Below are 14,958 nucleotides of genomic sequence, written 5' to 3'. Positions count from 1 at the left end.
TTCCCCTCCCCCAGACCCCCCAACGCCTTACTCACTGGCACTGGAGCCCTGGTGCTGAAACACACAGCCTCACTGGCCGCGTGTTTCAGCACCAGGGCAAGGGGCAACCAGAGAGACACTCTGGCAGCCAGATCATCTCTGTGGAGGACCCAGTCTCTGGGTGCCACTTTAAATGTCGATTTTTTTTAGACCCCTGGGTCTAATTTTCTCCCCATGCTGCAAGTTTGCAGTGTGGGGAACATTTTTTTGTTCCCGCATGTGTCTGTTGACCTGCCTCAAAGGGGTTTGAGGCGGGGCAAGAGGCATATGCGTGCTCATGTGGACGCATCCATTATGTGCTGAAGTATGGCAGTGCAGGAGTAAATTGAGAAAAATTGGTAACATGGGACTGATGCTCGCAAATACCACAGCAGCAGTCCATGCCAGTGGACAGAGGAAACTTAAATGGTCTTAGACAACTTTTCTCTTCCCACCTCTGCTTCTGGGACCTAATATCCCACAGCATAGATTCCCACCACCACCTCCAGGGGGTTGTGCATGCACAGCACGATGTCCACCATCATGTCCTGGAGGGTCCCACACACCTCCAGGATGGCATCCCCAGTGGTGGCTTTACCCAAGCCAAACAAGTGGCTGATGTACTGCAGGCTGGCATATGTGGCCAGCTTGAGAAGAGTGAGGGGAAAGCAGGTGGCTGTGGGGAGAGGCAGCTGCATACCGGTGTCCTGCCACTATAGGTGGTACCAGAGCTGCTCCACAAAGTCCTGGAAGGTGGCCCAGGACATGTGGAAGGCCTGCAGTCACTGCTCGTTATCCCAGATGCACTGGATGACATGCCACCACCAGTTTTGGCTGGCCCTAGTGCGCTCAGAAGTAGTGGGGCAGGAGGCCCATGAGGGGTGATGTAGCCCCGATAGTGGCATCCAGAAGCCCCTTGCTGGCGTCCCTGCTAGCAGCAGTTGCGTGGTGGTGGCAGCCTTGGTACACCAGTAAGGCCAGCAAGGTGGCCATCAGGAGTTTGGGGTGCTGGTCATCGCTGCCAGGGGCAGGAACTGGAGCAACCATAGGATGGGGAGGCAGAGTGGGCAAGGAGAGAGTTGCCATGTGCTGCCCCTGTGCTCTGCATGCTGCTCCTGGGGTGACCAGAGAGCAATGAGTAGGGCTGCTTTTTGAAGAGGGCTGCCAGCTGCTGGCAGCTGGAGTCAGAGCCTGGAACTCCTCCCCAGTGGCAGCAGGGACCCATTGCAGGGCTGCAGGACATTTGGTGCTGAGAGCAGCAAATCTCCCTAGTCTCTGCATGTGTGGACACCTGCCCAGGAACACTTACTCCAGTGTAGTTTACATCTGAGTAAACTGAGCCCAGATCAAATGCATGTGTAGTTGCACCAAGAATTTACATTTTTTCTATTTTAAAAATTGGTGCTAAGCGTCCACTTTTGTTATGGAAGTTTTCATAAAAATTCAGACATCTATCTGACGTTACAGGTGTAAAACATATTATTTAGCATGCTATACTCTTAGAGTGAATACCAGGAAAACCTTTCTTGCAATAACATCCATTAGACTGTGTAATAGTTTCTAAGGGAATTGGCAGGTGTTCTTTTTACCGACTCTTAAAAATTGAACAGCAAAAGTATAAGAAAACATACCATTAGGAGCAGTGCTGAATCGGTAGCAACATAGATTAGATGAGGTCATAGGCATTTTCCATTTCTAAATGTTATGAATCTAGGGCTTTGAACAGGCATCCAGTTCAAATTTCTCAGAAATTTCCCCCATTAGAAATTACTCTGGCAGAAGAAGCAATATAGCTTCCCCCTCCGCCCTGCTCTACACACCTTCCTCAGACCTGTCATGGATGGGGAGCAAGCTGCTCCACTCCTGGTCCTGGGAGACTGGAGTAGCAGGACAAAGTCCCTCCTGCTTCCCCAAACAGGGACTCCCATGGGAATGCAGGCATGGGCTTTGAAGGTGGCATGCAGAAGGATCGTCCCACATGTGCATGCAGGACTGTGTCACTGGCTTTGAAGTGCTACATGAGAAGCCCTCCTCCCACCCCACAGCATTTCAAAGCCAGTGCTAACCTCTCCCCCCTGACTTCTCCACTTTGAATGGAGGAAATGCCTGTAATGCATGTACGTGAACTAGAATAGCACCAGGGACAGCAGTTTCATTTTCTTGATTTTTCTTTAATTTTAATTCTACATTTAAAAATTACTCTCTCTTTCTCAGAGTTTTGTATTTCCCACATTTTAATTAAGACAGAACAGAATAAAAGATTTCTGTTAGCCATGCTAACGTCCAGGCAGTATTAGGGACAGCAATGTGATTAATTAAATCTGCATGGCCTTTTTCCGTCATCTATGCCCCCATGATACCTTGCAAAGTGGCATTTATTCAAGCTTAGTGAATGCATAGTTTGGCACCCTGAAACAGTGAACAATACAACACATAGGGTGCGTCTACACGTGCAATTAGAGCCTGAATAAACTGAAGCTTATTTCTCTGAAGTTAATTGCTCCCAGGTGCACTGTTTGAACAAGCACCCAGGAGCAATTAACTCCGGAGCACTAAGCTCCACAGTTTATTTAGGCACAGCATGTGGAACTGGGGCAGAGCAGCCCCGGCTGGCAGAGCACCTCAGGGGTCAGCCTGCCAGCCTAGGGCTGCTCTCCCCGACTCAACATGCTGTGGAGGGGCTTGCTGGGGCAAGAGGGAGCTTCAGAGTGGAGCTAGTCACCAGGCAGCCCCCTCACTGAAGCATCCTCATGCCCCAGCATGTTGGGCAGCATCTACACATGCGTTACTGCAGAATTTTTTCCTTGTAAATGCAAGCGCTATCCTGCTGCCAAGTAAATTAGTTTACCCCAGCCTAATATAGGTGCACAGGTAGATGCCAAAATGTTTACTATGCAGCTAATTAGTCAGCTAAGCAATAATGTCTTGTGTAGACCCGCCCATAAATAACTAAATTATTACCTTCTTGCTCCTACAAATATATTTAATCCACATTGTCCAATAGATCATCTTTCTCCACCCTCACAAAAGCTCACACCTTTTCAAATACAATTGAAAGACATCTGTCATACAAGATATATTTATTAAAGGCAAAATAAAATTATTTAGTAGCTCTTTTTTTATTGCCAAAGTCTAACATTGTATTAGACTAAAAACATATATACTATATTTCAAGAGTCCCCATCGCGACAGATGTCCTTTAAGGTTTTGTCCTAGTAAAAATGTTAGACACAGTTACACTTATGTAGCTTTTATTACAACCTCTCAAAACTTCAATTTATCCTTATGTTGCAGTCAGATTAGATAAAATCACAATTTATTCCCAACTTGATAATGTGAGTTCAGCAAGACTTGACTACAGTTAGTTATAATTGTCCAAAGAATATAGCTGAAAAAGTGAAGACACCCATCCAACCAAAAGCTGACCAAAATACTCTACAAAAATAAAAAGGAATAGAGTTTACCAAGAGAAATTCTTCAGATTATTCTTAAATGTGTAAACTCTAGAAAGCCATGCCATGCCTGACACCCAGGAAAAGGCTTACCACACAGGTGTAAAACACTCAGATCCTTCAGTTGCATTCTGGGAAAAGAGATTTGGCTAATGGTAGTTCTGTGAGGATACTCTCATGCTTCACAACTGTCTATGCTAGTGAGCCACTCTGTTTCTTTATTCAGGACAATTTTCTACAACTTTTTAGCATAAGAAATTCTCCATGCTTCCTCTTCCCCAACTGGAAAGAACGAGTTGTGATCTACATTTACCTGGGAACAAAGGGATAGCAGAAGTGAATCAGAAGTCTGTTGGGGGCTCCTCCACATTTTACAGGGTAGTCTCGGGTGATCCTTTCATTGCTTCTCTCTTGGTGCATCTACACATACACCTACAGCACCATTGTTACTACACTGCCATTCAGTACTTCCAAAAGGTTTTGGAAGTTCCAAGTTTAGTACTTCCAAAAGGAAGTATTAAATGACGGCGCAGTAACAGTCTGTAGTGCACTGTACTGGCGATGCATGATTATTAGCCGCTATGTCACCATAGCAATATACTATACCGGGGGGAGTGCATTGCTACAGTGACATAGTGGCGGCATCAGTTTTTGCTAGAGGACGCTATGTCACCATAGCATGTTGCTACGGCAATTTAACATCAGCTATAAAAGTGCCCACTAGGTAAGAACAACCAGAGTGACTGTACTTTGGTTTGAAACCCTTGTTCAGTCAATAAAGTTTCTTCCACCTCTCAGATACCTGTATTACAATACTAAGGTACTTGTTATTTTGTTGATGATATATCCATCTACTGTACCTATGTATCTAAAGATTTCTAATATGTAACTGCACTGCTATTGATAGATACTACTATACATTAGGTATATTAGTTCAGTTTACTTCAAGATCATCATCTGAAACAATAGTTGAAAAGTCTATATACTTTTAAAGGAATGGTGCCAAAACTTCCTGGTCTTCAAAAAAATACATGTACCTCATGTGTCCTTTACATCCCATCTTTGCTTCCCTCCATTCCTCCAACTGAAATCTTTTGTAACCCAGGCCAATACAAAGTGACTTTAGGATTTTTTTAACAGGGATTTTTCAGTTTTCAAATAGGGAACACCAGAATTCCTGCTAGGGAGGCAGGTGGCAGGACCCTGCTTACTCAGAGCTGGCACCTTGGACCCATCTGGCTGTGGCTGACATCCTGGACAATTGGGGCCAGGAAGATATGCTTTGATAGTTCAAAGCATGCAACCGCAGTGGGAACATCTTCCAGGTGATAGCTGCCCAGATGGCCGGGCAGGGGAACACTTAGCAGTAGTGCCACACAAAGCCCAAACCTACAGCCCCAGCCCACTGGCAGCTGGCCCAGAGGAGCAGATGCCTCTGTTGGCTCTGCAGTCACCATTCAAGTCTGGCAGGTGCGCAGCAGGTCACAGCCAGGGAGCAGCTCACACTGCCAGACTGCTGCAGTGGGTAGAGGGTGCAGGGAACTCTCAAGGCTGCATCAGCACTCCAGCTGGCACAAGGGGTAGTGTCTCCAGGTACCAATTGGGTGGGCCCCAGAAGCTCTTGAGAGCGAGTAGCCCTGAGCTACTTGCCAGGGCAGCTTTTTGTACTGATGGGGCCAGGACAGGGCAGCTTTTTACAGCACTGGGGCCAGCACCTGTGAGTGCTAAGGTCAGCACCAGGCTCTAGCTCCCCTTGGCTGCAGATCTGGGAGGAGCGAGGCAGGGTTATTTTGCTCCAAGTGGCACAACTTGCATCTCACCCTCACTGAAGTGCATGTCTGGGTACATGTCCTGAGGCAAAAAGCCCTGGCTCAGATTTGCACCACTTTTATTTGAGCTGCTGCAAGTGCATGTGCCTGCATGTGTAGACACACCCTGCCTGTGTAACCTTGGACCACTTATCTTTATCTTTGTTCCTCAGTTTATTATATAATATGTATACAGATTTTCATGTGGCAAGAACAATGCCATGTATTTTTTTCTCACAAAGGTGTTGGCAGATAGATTCACTTAGATACAGATATTCAGATAACATGGAGATGAGTGTCATCGATGAGTGCATGAATTAATGCATATACTGTGAAATACGCTAGTATAATCAGTCACAGAGCAAGTGCATATATCTACATATAAAAACACTCTTAGTCCAGGATAGTAAGGTTATAGAATTTATGTGGAAAGAGCAAATATTATTGTGGCGATGAAATGTTTTGTTTCATGCCAGAGATATACATAAGAAACTAGTTATTACCCCTGTGCTCTATGGTCTCAAGACACCACAGAAACTGTACAAGTAGAGGATCACCTCCAGACAGAATATCAAAAAGCTCATGACACAGTAGGGGCAGAGCTAAGATTTAGATGACCTTCACTGTTTTTCCAATAATGTCACTCCCTCTCTTTCTCTCTCTTTTCTATTTAATGAAACACTCTTTCCAACTGACTTCCATAAGGGCTGAAGTTATATCAGCTCAACCTTAGCTTTAAGTTAAGAAAGTTTTGCTTGTGATAATTTAATTGTCATGGATGGTCAGCATACAAAGCGAGAAAGATATGGTCCTTGCCCCTAAGAGCTTAAGAAATCTAAATTAAAGAAGTAACGCAAAGATGTTATACAGCAGATGGCCAGATGGAGATCAATATCCCTCCCATCTTCCTCTAAAAAATGTCCTCCATGTTTTGGTGGATCATGTTCAAAGGCATCCTAGGATAAATGTATCTTATTTTTAGAATATCCTTAAAAAAAGCAATTGTTTGGTGGAGTACATGAGAAAGCCTATACCCAATATGGATAATGACATGAAAAAAGGTATACAGATTGGAATAGAAGGATTAAAAAGGAATATTTTGCTTTCACTTCATATTCCTTACAAAGCTGCAACAACAGTGACAAGGTGTCTATGGAAACTAAATGTGATGTCACAAAAAGGGCTCTCAAACATCAGCAGAAGACTTTGACTTTTTAAGGCCACATTATACAAATATTAAAAACAAATGGTGAAAGTGCAAAGGTGTGTGGCCCTCCCAGGGACCAAGCATGAAATACTGGTCAGTGACAAAAAACATTATGTCAATGGAAATAGTAACCCCTTCCCTCATGTCCCTCAGCAGGTAACACATATTTACCTTGACCTGATCAAAAGCTGCTTCTTGATCTAGGGTGACCAGGCTGATGTCCAGGCCAAATTGTTCTGTGGCTTCCAGGAGGTCACATGGCAGAAACAGGTTGCATGGATGATTCTGCCAGGTACCTCTGTTTGGGGCCTGCAACAGAGGCCATGACCAGAACTGGATGGCCAAACTCTGGGTCAGGATTTTGTAATCAGTACACAGGATTGATAACAGTTGCCAATTCTTAATGTTACTGAGATCCCCTTTCTTGGGCAACAGCATGAGTACTGCTCACCAGCAGCTGACTGGTAGAATACTAGGTGAAATTTTAAGGAAAAACGCCAATGTTTAATAATTATAGGCTGGTAGAAATATGAATATATGTATATAATACATATCTTTGCAACATGACATATCTACCTTATTTTCTCATATACAACATGTACCTTTGCCCCAAAAATCAGCACCCTGAATATCAGGGAGTGTGTTCTAATGGGGAAGCCATTTAATTCACTGGAAAAGTAACTGCCAAGATGGCTGTTGCTTGTGTTTGCTCACCAAACTGAAGAGGCAGAGACTCATGTTAACTCTCTCATAACCATAGCTATTGTCCAAGCACTGTAGTTTGCTGCTGAAGCAGCAAGTGAGCTGCTGGTAGTATCTTGATGAGGCTTCCGATGTGGAAACAACATGTTAGTTACAGGAACTTGTATAAAAAACTACTTATAATAAAGTAACAGCCTTACTACCATACTTTGCAAGCATCTGGGGCCTAACCTTCAGTGACAGCGTAAGTTATCCTGGGAACATAGTGTGCCAGGAAGCATGTCATCGCAGGAGACAGTCTGCGACATCGGGAAATTCCTGATGCTACACTTCATTGACATTCTCTGTTCCCAGGACAATTTACTTTCTCACAGTGTCAGCCATACCTCTGAAAAATACCTTTTTTCCCACATTCTGCCTTCCAAAAAAAGCAAGGTGAAATTTTTATTTGGGAGCATGCTGTATGTGAGAGAATACAGTATATGTCACCCTACATACATACATGTCGCTTTCCAAGATGCATATAATATATCATGTTTTTAAAAAAGTTTGCCATGAGGTGTAAGGATGTGTTTAAATACAACAGAACAATTTATTTTCTATTTCTTTTAAAAGAAGTAATCTGAAACCTAGACATGTATACATTGCTTAAAAAAAACAAAACTTAAAAAACCTTCAGATGCTTAAGAATATTGTGTGACTGTGGTAACATTTAAGTGCAATGTGTGTAAACTTGCATAGTCAAACTCAAATAGTGTGGTAGACAGGAACAGTAACAACGGGCATGAACAAACATAACTCTAATTGGGAATGGTGCAAACTTGGCTTGAATACACAGACAATGATCCAACACCAAAAATTGCTTTCCATTGTCACTAATGGAATTAAAGAGTAAATACTAAAGGCATTGTTTACACAGGACATTTCAAACATGCCATCTAATAGAACTAATATTAAACTAAGGAAACAAACATATGACAATGGAATACATATCAAAAAGTGAAGTATTTCAAGGTGAAGAATACTTAGAAGAACAAATGGATATAAATCAATAGCAACTTCAGTATGTTACAGAATAAATTATATAAAAGTAATATAGGCATGACTTCAAGACTTACGGGCTTAGTTCCTGATTCAGCCTGAAGAAAAATATTATGAATGTGAATACATGAGGTAGGAAGAGAGAGTACCTCTAGCTTGTGGAGGGGTAGAGTTTGAGAAGCGCTCATGTTGGTGAAGCCATGTAGTAACTACACATGCCAAAATGCCCCTTTCATGATATGCAGAAGAAATCTGATGGAACACAACCAACCTCCCCAGCAAAGTGCTCAAGCACACTTATAACTCTTTCTCTACTGGGCAAAGCATTTAAGCGCAGGATTTCAATGGAACTTAAGCATGTGCTTAAGTGCTTTCCTGTCTTAAACCCATAGCCCTTGACTCCTCATATATGCAACTTAACTGTTACCATCCTATTTCCTTGTGCCCAGAGCAATAGCTATAGAGTACGGATGGGATTTGCTTTTGTTAAATAGCTGTAAACAAATACTTCTCCACACTGTTTTCCGTTTGCCCAGTCCCATCTAAACCAAGACACATGCAAAGGGGCAGAGAACTGCAAATGATTTCTTGTTCAGGCGGACTCCTAGGGTTTTCCCACACCCTCTTCAATCCGGTTGCTTTGTCCCCCACCCCACTGTAATTACTTTGTTGCCTGCCTTGTTACAGCTGAAGTTACTGTTGTTACATGTTAATATTTCACAAGAAACAATGTATTTGTGATTAGTCTTGAATCTCTAAAACATGTTAAACTGATGGATATGATTAAATGCAGCCAAAATAAGATAATATGGAGGACAATGTTCCTGTTGCTAGCTGATAATAGGTACTAAACTGCATTATGTTGTAGCCACATGCATCTTGATTCAAATATCAAATATCTGTCATGATATAGCTTGCTAAAGCAAGTTGTTTGTGTGTATAGTAGATCATATTACATATGTATGAACTCAGCTCTAACACACAAATAATTGCAACCTAAAAATTATTTATGTACACATGCAGGAAAATAAAAATCACAATACCAGTAATTAAGTAAGAAATATAAAATTCTCATTAACTGGCAAAAGACACTCACTTCTGCTACCTGGCAGAATAAAATATGGAAATACCTGCAAGTCTCTAATTCTGTCTGTAAAGCACGTGTAAAAATTAAGAAGTCGGGAAACAGATTATTCAGCTAGATCTCAGTTCAGCACACATGCACCATTGGTGAGGCATAGAGGGTGCACGTGAACCTCCTGAGCTTGACAGAGCAACCCCTGCAAAAAGGTGCTGCTGGCACTGCCGGTGGTGCCTGCGGGGGTTACCCAATTGCCACTGGCCACTGCTGATGCTGCTGGTGGTGGCTATGGGTGGTCACCGACCACGGGTCAGCGCTGGCCACCTCCCCTCCTGTCGCTGCTGCCAGCGCCGTGGCTGCCTGTAGGTGTACACCACTTACCGATGCCATACTCCCACTGCTGACAGCACCACCACTGCCTGCGGGAGCTCACCCTCCCCCCGCAGCCTTCAGGGGCACGTGGCATTTATGATATGCACTGTAGACAAAACCTGAATAAATGGCATCCATACACAGTGTCAAAGTCATAGTTTTGGGGCAAGACTTTAAAACATCCCAAAGCCTTAAGAAATGGTACCTTAGGGGGAGACAGTGAGGAAGGGGCCAAAATAGCTGTAATTTCATCATGCCAAACTTAAATATCAGTAAAATGACTTACGTTAAATTATTATTTCTGAGCAAAACAGAAAGGAAAAACTAATTTAATTATACAAAATACAGTAAAATGTATTCTGAAGACATTTTGTCTATTTTTCCTGCAATGCCTCTATCTATTTTTTTCTTTTGACAACAACTCACAGAAATTTACAGGATTATTTCAGCAGCTCATCATATGTCATCAAACTTTATAGTTTGAACTACACTACTAAAATAGTGTATATTCAGATGCTGTTGGGACTGCTAGGTGCAGAGCTAGAGAACATAGCTTAGTCCCCTTAGGGCCCTATTAAACTCTCTCCAATGGAAATATCAATGCCTGGTCCAGATGTTCAGTTTCTACCAGAAGAATTGCCATTCTCCCAGAAGAAACCTAGAGTATGCAGACATTCAGGGTTTTTTCCCTGAAGCAAAAATGGCCACTCCAGGAGAAAAATAACTCAGCAACAACCTAGCAATTTAACCCAGGGTTAAATCACTCCTGGGCAAGTGAATAGCTGCACACCTTCCCCTGGGCAACTCATCCTGGGGACAAGGACAAGTAAACCCAGGGAAAAACACTCTGTGACTTCCTAAGACCAGTCACCCCCAGTCTTGACAAGGTGCAGGGAGCAGCTCCTCCTCCCTACCCTGGGAGGTAAGGGGAATAGCAGCTACTGTTCCCTGCCTCTTTCCCCAGCTGGTTTCAGGAAGAGGTAGTGGACTTTGCTGGCTCCCATCAGTGAGCTGGGAAGCAGAGTGGGAAGAGGGAGTTGGGAACTGGTTCAGAGAGGCTTTCTCAAAGTCCTGTTCCTGGCTACTGGCTTTTACATTGTCACTCTGCCAGTCAGTTGGCAGCAGAGTGACAAGAGGGACTCGGGAACCAGAAGCCAGGCTGTGAAAAACCTCTGCACATACAGCTCTGGCTTTTAAATTGCTGCTTCTGCCACTCAGCTGTGTGCCAGAGGGGCAAGGACAAGTGAGAGGGGCAGAGTGCCAACAATGCAGAGGCTTTTCCTAGCCAGGCTACCAGCCCCTCTGGCTTCATCCACACCACTCAACTGACCTGGAGCAGAGCAGGGGGAAGCAGGCTGAGGAGTCTTGCCACCACAGTGAAATGCCCCTGTCTCACTGCATTGCTGTAGGTCAGACCAGAGTAGCATGGAGCAAGGCAGGTTGCTGTGCCCCTGAAGCATTGCTGCTGTAGCTGAGTGCTCCCTTCCTCTCTCTGCACTCATTCTACTCAGCCTGGAGGAGTGCACTCCTCCAGGTTATTCTGCGAGGGAGAACTGGGATGGTTGCTACCATGGGAAGATGCCCTTCTCCTGCCAATCAGCTAACTGGTGGGATGGCATGGGGGGCATTTTCTCAGGGTGGAAATTCCTCCCCCACCTCCCACTGTCTGCAGCAGCTGCCAATTGCCACTGGACAGTCTTCCCCTTCCAAGGCAAAAGAGCGGACAGGCTACCACTGGAGAGTTACCTGTGAAGCTCTCCATCCATGGGACTGGATGAAAGTCTATACAGTACAGCTTCCAGGCTACTTTTCTACTGGAATAAATTCTTCTGGTAGAAATGAACATCTGTGAACATCCCAAAGCCTTTTAAAAAAATCACAGTACAGTTTAAGTATGGTAATGTGAATGGACATATTTTGTATTTCCAGAAGATGCAAGAAATATCTGGACATATAGGCAGGGCTTCAGAAATAAAGAACAGTTAGTGGAATCTTTTGACAATGAACAAGCAGTAACTATAAAAGTGTGAAGTGCCATGTGTATTCCATCGCAAAAAGTGACGGCAGCTGATTTCAGACATCAAATAAAACTTTAAAAATGTGTGAGCTAACTTATAATTAAGTGGTAATTCTAGGTAGTCATGTACATTAAATCTGGATTAAATTTAAAGTGTTGAGGACAGATTTTCATAAATATGGGCATGGATTAGCCATACGATTTCCTTACACAATGACTCTGCATGCAGCCTAACTGGTCATTTGCATATACAAACCAGTGACTTCACATTTAATTCTGGTAGCCACATGCCTGTTCAGTCTTCTGAAAATATGTGGCCTCTAATTTCTTGCTCAAGGGGCTGGTTAAACCTGGAAGCACACCAAAGATCTAGTTCTTTACAGACAGAAGTCTCAACGGCCTATGAAGAATTATCTTATGCTTTCTTCTCACAAAATCTGATAAAAGCTATATTAATCCTTCACATGATAACCTGTAGTAATTACAACTCCTTTTAGTTGTTTACTCCCAGTTCTACCTTGCCAAAAGGGGTAACAACCTGACAGAGAGACACTGACGGTACCAGTTCGTTATTACAAGAGAAAACATAGCCGCCTTATGATTCAGGCATACCACTGGGAAATTTAGAAAAAAAGTCATGGCTGCTGGTTTTAAATATTTTAACTTTTTATAATCTTACGATTTGAAATCCATCCATAAGTTGTGTAAGATCAAAGGAACAGAAAGCTAAGGAGACCATCAAGCAAGTATATCTTTGAATGTTGTCATTTGAATTTAGTCCAGACCAGTGAAAATCATAAGTATTTTGTAAATTTACTTTTCACTATCTTTGCCATTAACTTGCTGCTTTCCAGTATATTTCACTCTCTTTCCTATTTACCTGTGGTAAATCAATGTAAAGCATGTCTTTCTCTACTAGAATATAGGTCAGTTTAATTATTCGTCCAAGGTAATATATAAATGGAATAAGGACCATTGATTTGCATTTTTTTTACTAAGAAGTTAATTATTCACCTATTTGAAATTTATTAACAATTTTCAAGCTTTTTTAATTCTGTCAAGTAATGTTTCAGAAAATTTAACAAATTAAATAGGGAGGTTTTTTTCATTTTTTTAAATTCATTGTCACTGTTTCAAAGCCATGGGTTTGCATTGTCAGAGACCACAATGCTTTTCACTGCTATTGTTTAAATCATGAAGGGAGAGATCTGGTCACCTTTACAAAATGCTATAAGGAAGACCAGGAGCTAGAGAGTATAGATATCATCTGATATAAAAATTGATACATTTTTAAAGTAGGCATTTTGCAAGATTTCCTACTAAGAGTTCTGCCAAACGATTAATTTTTCTCTTTATTATCTTCGCGTGTTCGAGATCCTAAGTTTACAAAGAGGGTGACAGAAAGCAGGATAACACAACTGTTTTGGCAGTGCTCTCTCAATTTTCTAAATCTCTGTGAGAAAGTTCAATTCTAAACCTCACTGTAAGGAAATCTCTGTTGAGCTGTGATACGCTGGAGAGAACAAAAATAGTTGCTAAAGATGGTGAAGAAATACCTTCTATTAATATCTTTTCAACTCTGGCCAATTTGCATATACAGTATGTCACAAAAACCTATATAAATAACTTAGGTATCCCTTCATATGGCCCCATCAATGTAGTGTCAGAACACATATTTAAAAGGAGAAATCAGCAACCGCTCATTTGTTTTCTATTTAGAAAGCAGGGTAACCCAAGTCAATGGGTTGACCTTTACATAAAATAAATGGGCAATTTAAGGTGTTGTGTTTTAAGGATGTATAATATAATTCCAGCAGGAAGTAGTCCATATATTAGGAAGCAGTCCCTAAAAGTTCACCCTACTAAAGGGTGACAGATCAGAGGGAGACATTAAGAAGGAAAAAGAAACGGGGAGACTGACTTGAATGAGGAAGAAATATATCAAAATGACTAAAGAAAAGAGATGAACAGTAATTTTTTCCCCATGTAAGACACTATTACACTTAAGGTTGATCCTGACTCAGTATTTCTTGTGTACTCTTTTCCTTCCCTTAGCAGAAGTCCAGAAAGATTCTGAAGTCCTGAGTAACTGCACAGTTGATATTTAAAATTATCTTTAAAAGATTAACATTCACTGACAAATTCTACTAGACTGATTTGCTGTTATTAGAAATTGGATTTGAATGGTAGAAATTGGATTTGAATTGGATTTCTTATTATTGACACATTAATCTGCCAAATTTTAGAAAGCCATTTATTCTATTTAGCATAGCAGACATTTAACAATTTTTTAATTGTTAAAAACAAATAAAATGTTTCGTTAACATGCATCTTGGATATGTTAATTTTAATATTTAACAGTCCCATACATATTTGGAACTATTTATATTTACAAGGAAAAATGTTATGCATGTGCAAAGTATAAAATTTCTTCTTAGAAATTCTCTTAGCAACAGTACTAAAAATTTAATTGCCACACTGAAGGATTATGCAACATGATACATGTTTCTTACAACCACTGATGAGCACCAAAAATGTTAAATGGATAAAATACATTAAATATATTTTCAGAACAAGCTCTTGATTTCATTATGCCAGACTGTTCCTACATAACCTGCTGCCCCATGCTCATAAAGATGTGAACAGTAGGGGTGCGCAAAGCAGGCTGTATTCAATTTGGATTCAGCTCGATTTGGGGAACAGTGAAATGATTCGCTGATTCAGATCACTGTCCTGATTTGATTAGGCCGAATCTGAAGATTTGAGGGGCTGCCAAATGGGGCTGAATCTCCTTGGAATCAAATCAGTGACCAAAGAGTCACACAGCCCTAAACAGGCCTTTTTCTATTTATCACAGAGATATGTATACAAGTATAGAGGACAGGTAAGTATTCACTGTATGCCAAAATGCCCTTTGCTCAAGGACATATTGTGCAATGTATCTTGGTCCTTATACAACACTGATCATCACTGTATATAAAAGAAACATTTAGATGCAGACATGTAAATAGTTGATATGTTATAAAAAGAATATTAAAATATTTTGGCCCATGTATATCATAGAATCAAAGAAGTAGGGTCGGAAGGGACCTTGTAGATCTTCAAGTCCAACCCCCTGCACGGGCAGGAGAAAAACTGGGCTCAAATGACTCCAGCCAGGTAGACATCAAGCCTCTTCTTAAAGACCCCCATGGTAGGAGCCAGCACCACTTCCCTTGGAAGTTGGTTCCAGATCCTAGCCGCCCTGACCATGAAGTAGT

General features: G+C 42.0%; 1 protein-coding gene across 3 annotated transcripts in view; it reads right to left on the bottom strand.

The window, feature by feature from the left end:
- WDPCP (WD repeat containing planar cell polarity effector) overlaps nucleotides 1-14,958 on the bottom strand; it is a 196,849-nt gene that overhangs the window by 175,303 nt on the left and 6,588 nt on the right. The window lies entirely within an intron of this gene.

The sequence above is a fragment of the Crocodylus porosus genome, unplaced genomic scaffold (assembly GCF_001723895.1).
Source record: "Crocodylus porosus isolate Cpor-Errol unplaced genomic scaffold, CroPor_comp1, whole genome shotgun sequence".
NCBI lineage: Eukaryota > Metazoa > Chordata > Crocodylia > Crocodylidae > Crocodylus > Crocodylus porosus.
This window is presented reverse-complemented; position numbering and strand designations above follow the sequence as displayed.